This window comes from Artibeus jamaicensis, unplaced genomic scaffold (genome assembly GCF_021234435.1).
Source record: "Artibeus jamaicensis isolate MK-2021 breed Jamaican fruit bat unplaced genomic scaffold, CSHL_Jam_final contig_519, whole genome shotgun sequence".
Classification (NCBI taxonomy): Eukaryota; Metazoa; Chordata; class Mammalia; order Chiroptera; family Phyllostomidae; genus Artibeus; species Artibeus jamaicensis.
The window spans coordinates 8,762,671-8,773,433 of record NW_026521871.1 but is presented as its reverse complement, the minus strand read 5'-3'; the positions used below and the strand labels follow the sequence as shown (position 1 = coordinate 8,773,433).

At 37.8% G+C, this 10,763-nt stretch overlaps 1 non-coding gene across 1 annotated transcript; it reads left to right on the top strand.

The window, feature by feature from the left end:
* Positions 1 to 3,968: 3,968 nt before the first annotated feature.
* Positions 3,969 to 4,072, top strand: LOC119039381 (U6 spliceosomal RNA). Its single transcript, XR_005080600.2, has one exon. It is a non-coding gene; the product is annotated as a U6 spliceosomal RNA (small nuclear RNA).
* The last annotated feature ends 6,691 nt before the right edge of the window (positions 4,073 to 10,763 follow it).

Here is a 10,763-nt window from a genome sequence, read left to right as displayed (position 1 = left end):
TATGACCACAGCGCAATTATCAAAACCAGACACTTAACATTAATATAATACTACTGAGGAACCTACAGATATTACTGGAATCTTACCATTCTTCCTAGTCTCTGTTTTTAAATTAAATTTTCAAATTTTAGAATTATTTTAAACTTATAGAAAAAGCCAACAAGATAGTACAGAGAGTTCCCGTATACCTCACACCCAGCAGCCCCTTTCATTAACATTTTACATTAGTATATGGTACATTTGCCACAATAAGTGAATACATATCGATATATTATTAATAAATGAAATCAATACTTAGTTCAAGTTTCCTTCATTTTATCTAATGTCCTTTTCTCTTCCAGGATCCCATCCAAAATATCACATTACATTTGGTTGTCTTGTCCTTCTCAGGCTCCTCTTGGCTGCAACAGTTTCTTATTTTCCTTGTTTTCATAACCTTGACAGTTTTTAGTACTGACTACGTGTTTTGCAGGCAACCCCTCCATTGTACTTTGATGTTTTGGTCACAAGTAGACTGGGGTTACAGGTTTTTGAGAGGAAGACCACACAGGTGACTCGCCCTGCTCATCACGTCTTATATCAAGGGTCCAATAATGTCCTTTTTCTGGTCCAGGATCCAACCCAGAATCCCACATTGCATTTAGTTTTCATGTCTCCTTATTCTCCTCTAATCTCTGAAAGTTCCTCAGTCTTTCATGACCTTGACACTCGTGAAGAGTCCTTAAAAGTATCCCTTAATTTGGATTTGTCTGATTTTTTTCGTGACTGGATTGAAGCTATAACATTTTGGTAGGGCTGTCAGAGATGCGATATTGTGCATCATGTCAGGGGTGCCTGATGTCACTGTGTCTTACTGTACTCTTCATCACGTGGTCAGGATTGTGTACGCCAGGTATCTCCACTATAAAATTACCATTTCCCCCTTGTAATTAATAGTGTGGTGGAGAAACATTTAGAGGGTATGAATATCCTGTTTATCTTCAGACTTTTGCTAGCTAATTTTAGGATAAATCTTGTATGTAACAATCATTACATGGTGTTCTAATGGTGACTTTTCTGTTTTCGGTGATTTTTCTCTTATTCCTTCTATATTTATTCATTGCAATTCTCCTGTGCCTTCTCTTCCATTCATTTATTTATTGAGTTACTTGTTTATGTAAGTATGAGGTCATGAATTTTCACTCTGTGGGTTTTCTTCCAATACACCAATTATTTATTGTTGCTCAAATTTTTTCATCATTGGCCTTTGAAGGCTCCTTCAAGATATGTCCTGTGTCCTTTCAACATGCTTCCATCATTTTGGAGCATGTTCTGACTTCCTTGTGCACAAGATGCCCTGGGACCATCTTGTATTTTCCCTGTCCCAATGCTAGAATCAATAATTTCTCCAAGGCACTTTTTAATTTAAATCACACTTAGAAACCCAGATCTGGGCAGTAGGCATTCTCATTGCTGCTGGTGCGGCATAGCTGCTAGACCCTCTCATCAGACAGCACTGGTAAATATACGCACATATACTGACACCACATACACATGCACCTGTATTTATTTCTGTGTCCATATACACCCAGGAGTTCTCCAGGCTGCCTGTAAGTACTTCCATGTCCAATAATAAAGGTTAATGGAAAACTAGAGCAACCAAGAAAGTCAGGACAGTTAAGCCCTCAAGAGTCTTTGAGAATTAAGACTTGGGTCACTCTACCAGGTAAAGAACCCCAAACAACTTAAGTTCTGCCTGAGAGTGAGGAAAATACTGAACAGGCAGTGAAGAAGGAAATCATAGATATGAATCAGAGCCTTGTGGGCAATTCCAGCAACTACCTTTCTACTAGCTTATTATACACATGTGTTTATTTGTATATGCTAACCACTTTCTTCTCATTTTTATTTTACGTACAAGTTGCTGATGTCAACTTTAGAGTTTAGTCTCTAGGTAACAGAATATTCAGGGAAACTGTGACTGAATTTAAGGAGTAATTAACATAGCTGGCTATGGTTACAGTAACTGTGGGGATTGTGTGTTACCTCATTTCAGGAAGAGCTGAGAACTTCATTTCTGAGACAAAAGGTTGTTCTTATCAGGTGGAATTATAAAAAGATTTTGTTGTATGAGAGTTCATGTCCGTAAAAGGGAGCAGATGGATAAAGGGGTGGACTCTACCAGTTATCAATTGATTGCCTCTCAAATCCAAATTCATCCTTCATTACCTGATAAGCAAAAGAAGAGGTGATCCATTTAGTTTCCTTTGTCAGGGAGCAAGATGTTAAACACCATTTGTAGAGGGCGTTGGAGAGACATTGCAGGAGGAAGGAGGGAGATCGTGAGTGGCCCTTGAGCAGGTGTCTCCAGCACCCAGCTCCTGCAGCAGGAGTGCTTTTTCCATGTCCAGCCCCTGCTGTGCAGACAGCTTCCCCCATATCATCTTCTAGCAGCTGGCTCCTGTAATAAGCAGCAAGAAGCACCCATGCCCCATGGGTTCCCCTGCAGCCCTTTCAGGCAGCTTCATAGCAGAAGGCCTCCACTGACACACCTCCCCGTGAACCGTTTCCTGGCACCGTGGTGGGTGGATTTCTGGCAATTTCTGACAGCACAGCACCACAACGACTTCTCTGTCGTTCAGTGAACCGTGGCCTTACCCTCTTCAACAAGGTCTGGATCTCTGCCCTGAGCGAGGTTCCTCCCTGGCTTGTCTCTCTGGGCCTTAGGCAGTGACTGCTACTTATATATGATATCCTTATATTCTTGAGCATTCTCTCTACTTCTTACTAGTCAGTCCCTCATTTCTCCAATCCCTTGTTATAGTTAATAATTCTTTATATTAAATCTTCCTTGTTCAAATTACTATGTGTTTTTTGTCTCCTAGTGAGTCTCAGACTAGTGTGCACATGAAATAGTTTCAGAATTACTTACACTCCTCTGTGAGAGCCGCAGAGAGAAACAAATGTACTACTCAACAATAATCTTTGTGTACAGTCTTTTTCATCTGTAGCCTCATAGTGTCCAGTCAAATTATTGTTTTCCAGTTACTTAAGTCAGGTTATTTCTTCCCTGCCTCTTCCATGTGGTTATATTATTTATTTGTAATACGCTTAGGTTCCTTATTGTTGGTGCTCTACTTTGGGTTCTCTTCTAATCCTGGTTGATTTGAATGATCTATTTACTTTGGAAGTATGTGAACCATTACCCTTGTTCCACGAGTCCCAGCTACATAAAAGATAGAGGTATTCGCAGAGAAGTGTTGTGGCACCTCATTCTCGCTACCTATTCCCATTTCTTCCTTCTTTCCATCCAATTTTCACCCCCCCACCTTCAATAAGTAGCCAACCTTTTTAGCATTGGGTTTGGTCTCCCTGGCCTTCTTTCGCCAGTTAGTATGTGGGGGCCCATACTAAATCTTCCTAGAGGGAAAGACTTAGGTTCATATCCTCCTGTCCTGCACTGTTTGGATCCCAGGGTGAACCCATCCCAAAGTTTAATAAATAAAAAGAAATGTATGCTGGATCTGATGACTTAAAGTTATGTTGGAAGGCAAACTGATCGTTTGTATTAAACTTAAACATTTGAATAACTTTTAATTGCCACCCTGTAGCCATCCCACTTTTTGATATTTAACCTCAGGGGCAAAAATCACATTTGTTCACAGGTAAATCTGTAACATTAGTTTTGATGGTGAAAAGGAAACAAAAAAGGAAAACAGAAACAAGCTTAACGTTTCTCAATAGGGAAATGGCTAAAAACATAACACAGAGTAGCCAATCTGGCCCCCTACACAACGCGACACGTTTGTCTGTTTTAACAAGGTGGAACTACGAGGAGCTCAGAAAAAGCGCTAAGCTGTGACTGCAGGGGAGCTACTCATGGAATGGTAAGTATGGTGCGCTACAATACCATGTATGAAAAACCAACCGTACCACATACTTCATGTGGGTACGTACATGCGTATAAAATCTATAAGAAAAAGTTTTGGGTGCTCGCTTCCGCAGCGCATATACTAAAGCTGGAACGATACAGAGATTAGCACGGCCCCTGCGCAAAGATGACACGCAAATCCGTGAAGCGTTCCATGTTTTTAATTCAGACACTTAATGGTGGCAAATAAAAAGGCCTATTTGTGGGGGGAAAAAAGGAAGAAAAAGGTTTTGAAGCATGTAGCATGTATAGCCAACTGAATATGTAATTTCATTTGATGGGGTGGGGAGTGAGATTTTGGGGGGCAAGGGTTTCAAAGGAACTTTTATCTATAATGGGTTCATTTTTTCAATATTAATTTGTTCCTGTGTTATTTGTATAAGTAAAAACAAACAAATACACAAAATACTGAGTACATTAAATCTCAAAACCTATTGTGGCAGCAGGTGATACATTCAAACACTCAGTATCTATCTGCCTTTCGTACAAAAAATTCTGGAAAATGACAAGCCCCTAATTCTGCCTCTTCCATAAAAATGTAAGAATACTTTCCTAAATGTTGCCTGCCCTTGAGGCTTGTTATCTGCTAATAAAACCAAGTGATGTAAGACAAGCAATAATCTAGAATCAGATTTGCAGTGAACGCCATACACCTACCACCGGCACCGTGTGGTTGACTAGTCCCGCTCTGTCGCAGGAGATTGTTGAAATGTGCAACCCCACTTCTCCCAATGTGCACTGTCTCTGCTTTGATTCTTTTCTTTTCGGAACTACAGGATGGACACTTGACCTGAGGAAAGCAGCTAACTAATGGCTAAGGACAGAGTCCGGGTCTTTGCTTTCTATTTCCACCATTTGATAACTGAGGTAAGAAAAGAGACAACATTGCCACATCAAGGTTGTTAAATATTTACTAAAGACAAAGAGTATATAAAAACATTCAAATTTGCATTTGTATTATTTCTTCTGGAGAAAAATAAAAAATAAAAAATAGAGTTTTAACCTTATTTTTTTTTCTAGTTAAAAAAGAAAGGATTATGATGATAGGTGACTAAGCCACTAGTTAAAGACGGAGACACAAATACAATTAGTGTTTTGGGCAAGTCGCTCCGAGGATTCTTGACTAATCCTAAAACATCCAGAGGCTTCACATGGAGAGCCCCATCCCCCCCAGGACACAGAAAGGCACTTCCTGCCATTGCTTTCTGTTTTTTGTGTAGTTTAAGTTAAGACCATGCAAAATAAACAAGGGAATTTTGCCCAAGCATCACATTTCCTTCTGGGAGGAAATTACTAAACTCATTTTTTAGCTACTCTGTTTGGAGTATATTTTCTGGTATTTTAATTCTTAAATCCCCTAGCCCCTCTCCTGCCTTTTAGAAAAATTACTTGTGTATTCTAGCTTTATAGACCCAAAGCTATACCTTTTTTCTGAATCCTCACCCCATAATATGTTTATTGATTTTAGAAAGAAAGGAAGGTGGAGGGAGAGAGAAACATTGATGTGGGAGAGAAACATCGACTGAGTTCCTGGTATACGTGCCCCGACCAGGGATCAAACCCACAACATTTTGAGGTATGGGAGGGTACGCCAACCAACTGAACAACTCAGCCAAAGCAAAGCTATACCTTTTATTATTTTTAATGTTTTTTTACAAAATTTATTTTATTTTTAATTTATTTTTATTGTTATTGTTATTCTATTACAGTTGTCCCAATTTTTCCTGCTTTGCACTACTCCACCCAGCCCACCCCCAGCTCCCACAGTCATTCCCTTCCCATTGTCCGTGTCCATGGGTCATTCAGACACGTTCTTTGACTAGTCCCTTCCCTTTCTTTCTACTATTATCACCCTCCCCTCTCGCCTCTTGCTGTTGTCGGTCTGTTCCATTTTTCCATGCCTCTGGTTCTATTATGCTCATTCGTTTATTTTGTTCATTAGATTCCTCTTATAAGTGAATCATATAGTATTTGTCTTTCACTGCTTGGCTTATTTTACCTAGCATAATATTCTCCAGTTCCATCCATGCTGAGGCAAAAGGTAGGAGTTCCTTCTTTCTTTCTGCTTGTGTAGTATTCCATTGTGTAAATGTACCAGAGTTTTTTTACCCACTCATCTATTGATGGGCACTTAGTTTCCATCACTTGACTATTGTAAATAATGCGGCTATGAACATAGGGATGCACACATTCTTTTGAATTGGTGTTTTGGTATAATGCCAGCAATGGAATCGCTGGGTCAAAAGGCAGTTCTATGTTTAGTTTTCTGAGGAAATTCCATACTGTTTTCCACAGTGGCTGCACTAGTCTGCATTCCCACCAACAGTGCACTAGGGTCCTCTTTTGTCCATATACTCACCAACTTTTGTTATTTGTTGATTTATTAATGATGATCATTCTGACAGTAGTGAGGCTATAACTCATTGTGGTTTTAATTTGCATCTCTCTGATGGCTAGTGATGTTGAGCACATTTTCATATGTCTAAGGGCCCTCTGTATGTCCTTGGAGAAGTATCTATTCAAGTCCTTTGCCCATTATTAATTGGATTGTTTGTCTTCCTGGTATTGAGTTGTATGGGTCTTTATACATTTTGGAGATTAAACCCCTGTCTGGTAGATCCTTGACAAATATGTATATCTATGCAGCCAGTTCCCTTTTCATTTTGGTGATGGTTTCTTTAGCTGCACAGAAGCTGTTAAATATAATGTAGTCCCATTTGTTTATATTTTCCTTTATTTCCCCTGCCCTAGGAGATATATAGGCAAAAATATTGCTACATGGGATATCTAAAATTTTACTGCCTGTGTTTTTCTCTAGGACTTTTATGGTATCACAAACTATATTTAAGCCTTTTATCCATTTTGAGTCTATTCTGGTACACAGTGTAAGTTGGAGATCTAGTTTTGTTTTTCTGCACATACAAGTCCAGTCTTGCCAACATCATTTACTGAAGAGGCTATTTTCACTCCATTGTATGCTCATGCTCCCTTTGCCAAATATTAATTGACCATAGAGACATGGGTTTATTTCTGGCCTCTCTATTCTGTTCCATTGATCTATGTGTCTGTTCTTATGCCAGTACCAGACTGCTTTGATTACAGTGGCCTTGTAGTGTAGTTTGATATCAGGTATTGTGATCCTTCCTACTTTGTTCTTTCTCAAGATTGCTGTGGCAATTTGGGGTATTTTTTGGTTCCATACAAATTTTTTGAACTATTTGTTCTAGATCTGTGAAATACACAATTGGTATTTTAAAAGGAATTGCATCGAATCTATAGAATGTTTTGGGTAGTATAGACATTTTAATGATATTAATTTTTCCAGCCCACAAACACTGTATATTCTTCCATTTATTTGTATCTTCCTCAATTTCTTTCTTCAGGGTTCTATAGTTTTCTAAGGACAGGTCTTTTACCTCCTTGGTTAAATTTATTCCTAGGTACTTTATTTTTCTTGTTATAGTAAATGGGATTGTTTTCTTAGTTTCTCTGACAGTTCATTGTTGGTGTACAAAAATGCCATTGATTTCTGAATATTGACTTTGTATCCCACTACTTTGCCAAATTCACTTATTAGGTCAAATAGTTTTTTGTGGAGACTAGAAGGTCTTCTATGCATACTATTGTCATCTCAAATGACATTTTTACTCCCTCTTTTCCTATTTGGATGCCTTTTATTTCTTTTTCTTGTCTGATCACTATAGCTAGAACTTCCAGTACTATTTTTAATAAGAGTGGTGAAAGCAGACACCCTTGTCTTATTCCTGATCTTAAGGCAAAAGCTTTAATATTTGCCCATTGAGTATGATGTTGGCAGTACATTTCTCATGTATGACCTTTATTATGTTGATGTATGCTCCCTCTATTCCCATTTTGCTGAGAATTTTTATCATAAATGGGTGCTGGATTTTATCAAATGCTTTTTCAGCATCTGTTGATATGATCATGATTTCTTTTCATTTTGTTTATGTGGTATATTACATTTATTGATTTGCAAATATAATGCCATCCTTGCATCCCTGGAATGAATCCCAGTTGATCATAGTATATGATCCTTGTAAGGTACTGCTGGTTCTGGATTGCCAATATGATGTTGAGAATTTTAGCATCTATGTCATCAGAGATATTGGCCTATACTTTTCTTTCTTTGTTGTGTTTTCACCTGGCTTTGGAATTAGGATAATACTGGCCTCATAAAAAAGTTGGGGAGTCCTCCCTCTTCTTGAATTTTTTGAATAGTTTGAGAAGGATAAGAGTTAGTTCTAATTTGAATGCTTGGTAAAATACACCTGTGAAGCCATCCAGTCCAGGGCTTTTGTGTGCTGGGACATTTTGATTACTGCTTCAATTTCTCTAGTAGTTATCAGTCTTTTCAAGCTTTCTACTTTTTCTTGATTGAGTTTTGGAAGATTGTATGTTTCTAGAAATGTATCAATTTTGCCTAGCTGGTCTAATTTTTAGCATATAATTGTTCATAGTAATTTCTTACAATTCTTTGTATTTCTGTGGTATTACTCATAACTTCTCTTCTTTTGTTTATGATTTTATTTGGGCCCTCTCTCTTCTTTTCTTGATGAGTCTGGTTAAAGGTTTGTCAATTTTGTTTATGTTTTCAAGAAACTAGCTCCTGGATTCATTGATCCTTTGAATTGTTTTCTTAGTCTCCATGTCATTTAATTCTGCTCTGATCTTGATTATATTTCCTTCCTTCTCCTCACTCTGGGCCTTGTTTGTTGTGGTAGATGCAGGGTTAGGTTGTTTATCTGAGATTTTTCTGTCTTTTTTAGGTAGGCTTGTATTGTTTTGAACTTCTCTCTCAAGACTGCCTTCATTGTGTCCCATAGGTTTTGGGTTATTGTTAGTTCATTTTCATTTGTTTCCAGATACCTTTAATTTCTTTCTTGATCTCATTGTTACCCCATTCATTATTTAATAACATGTTATTCAATCTCCATGTATTTATATGTTTTTCAACTTTTTCCTTGAGTTCACTTTCTAGTTTCAAGCCATTGTGATCTGAGAAGACATTTGATATGATTTCAATTTTCTTGAATTTATTGAGGCTTGTTTTATGTTCTACCATAGGGTCTATCTTTGAAAATGATCCATGTGTGTTTGAAAAGAATGTATATTTTGCTTCTTTGGGGTGCCATTCAATACAACAATGTCCTTTTTTGCAAGATCTATCCATTGTTGACAGTGGGGTCTTAAAATCTCCTATTATAAGTGTATTCTATCTACACCTTTCTTGAAGTCCTCCAAGATTTTCTTTACATATTTAGGTGCTCCTGTGTTGGGTGTGCATATATGTTTACAAGGGTTATATCCTCATTCTTGGACTCCCTTAAGTATTATGTAGTGTCCTTCTTTGTCTCTTTTGTGGACTTTGACTTGAAGTCTATTTTGTCTGATACAAGTATTGCTAGCCCACCGTTTTTCATGTCCATTTGCTTCAGTTTTTTTTTTCAACTCTTCACTCAGTCTGTGTAGATGTTTTGTTCTGAGGTGAATCTCTTGTAGACAGCATACACGTGGGTCGTGCTTTACTTATCCATTAAGCTACCCTATGTCTTTTTTTAAGTATTTTTTTTTATTATGCTATTACAATTTTCCTGATTTTTCCCCCTTTATCCTCCTTCCACCTTGCCCCTCAGCCCTCCAGCATCCCCCTCCCTTAGTTCATGTTCGTAGGTTGTACACATAAGTTCTTTGAGTTCTCTGTTTTCTATACCATTTTTATCTTTACACATCTATTTTATGCCTACTAATTATGCTTCTTCTTCCCTGTACCTTTTCTCCACCTATTCCTCCCTTCCCCCTCCCCACTGAGCTCCCTCTGTGTGATGTCCATTTCTCTGATTTTGTTCCTGTTCTGGCTGTTTGCTTACTTTTTGTTTTTTGTTATTTTCCTTTTCTCTTAGGTTCATTTGTTGAGAGTTATGAGTTTGTCATAATTTTGTTCATACTTTGAGTTTGTTCATACTTTTTATCTTCTTTTTCTTAGATAAGTCCTTTTAATGTTTCATATAGTAAGAGCTTGGTGATGACCTTTTTTAACTTGACCTTATCTGGGAAGCACTTTATCTGCCCTTCCATTCTAAATGAAAGCTTTTCTGGGTAGACTAATCTCAGATGTAGGTCCTTGCCTTTCATGACTTGGAATACTTCTTTCCAGCCCCTTCTTGCCTGTAAAGTTTCTTTTGAGAAATAAGCCAATAGATAGCCTTATGGGAACTCCTTTGTAGGGGTAACTGTCTCCTTTCCTCTTGCTGCTTTGTCTTTGATTTTCTCTTTGTCTTTAATCTTGGGTAATTTAATGATGATGTGCCTTGGTGTGTTCCTCTTTGGGTCCAACTTCTTTGGGACTCTCTGAGCTTCCTGGATTTCTTGGAAGTCTAATTCCTTCACCAGACTGGGGAAGTTTTCCTTCATTATTTGTTCAAATAAGTTTTCAATTTCTTGCTGTTGTTCTTCTTTTTTGGCACCCCTATAATTTGGATATTGAAACATTTCATGTTGTCCCAGAGAGTCCTCAGACTCTTCATTTTTTTGAATTCGTGTTTCTTTGTTCTGATCCAGTTGGATGTTTATTTCTTCCTTTTGTTCCAAATCGTTGCTTTGAATCCTGGTTTCCTTCTTATTCAGGGAACTGTTGGTCCCTGAATATTTTGCTTTGTTTTATTTTTGGTATCTCTCATTTGTTCTTTTATTTTTCAACCAAGCTCAATCAGTTCTGCATGCATTTTGATTACCAGGGCTTTAAATTCTCCATTAGTTAGGTTGGTAATGTCCTCATTGCTTAGTTCTGAGGGTTTGCTGTGTTTGTTTATTTGGGCCATATTTCTTTGTCTTG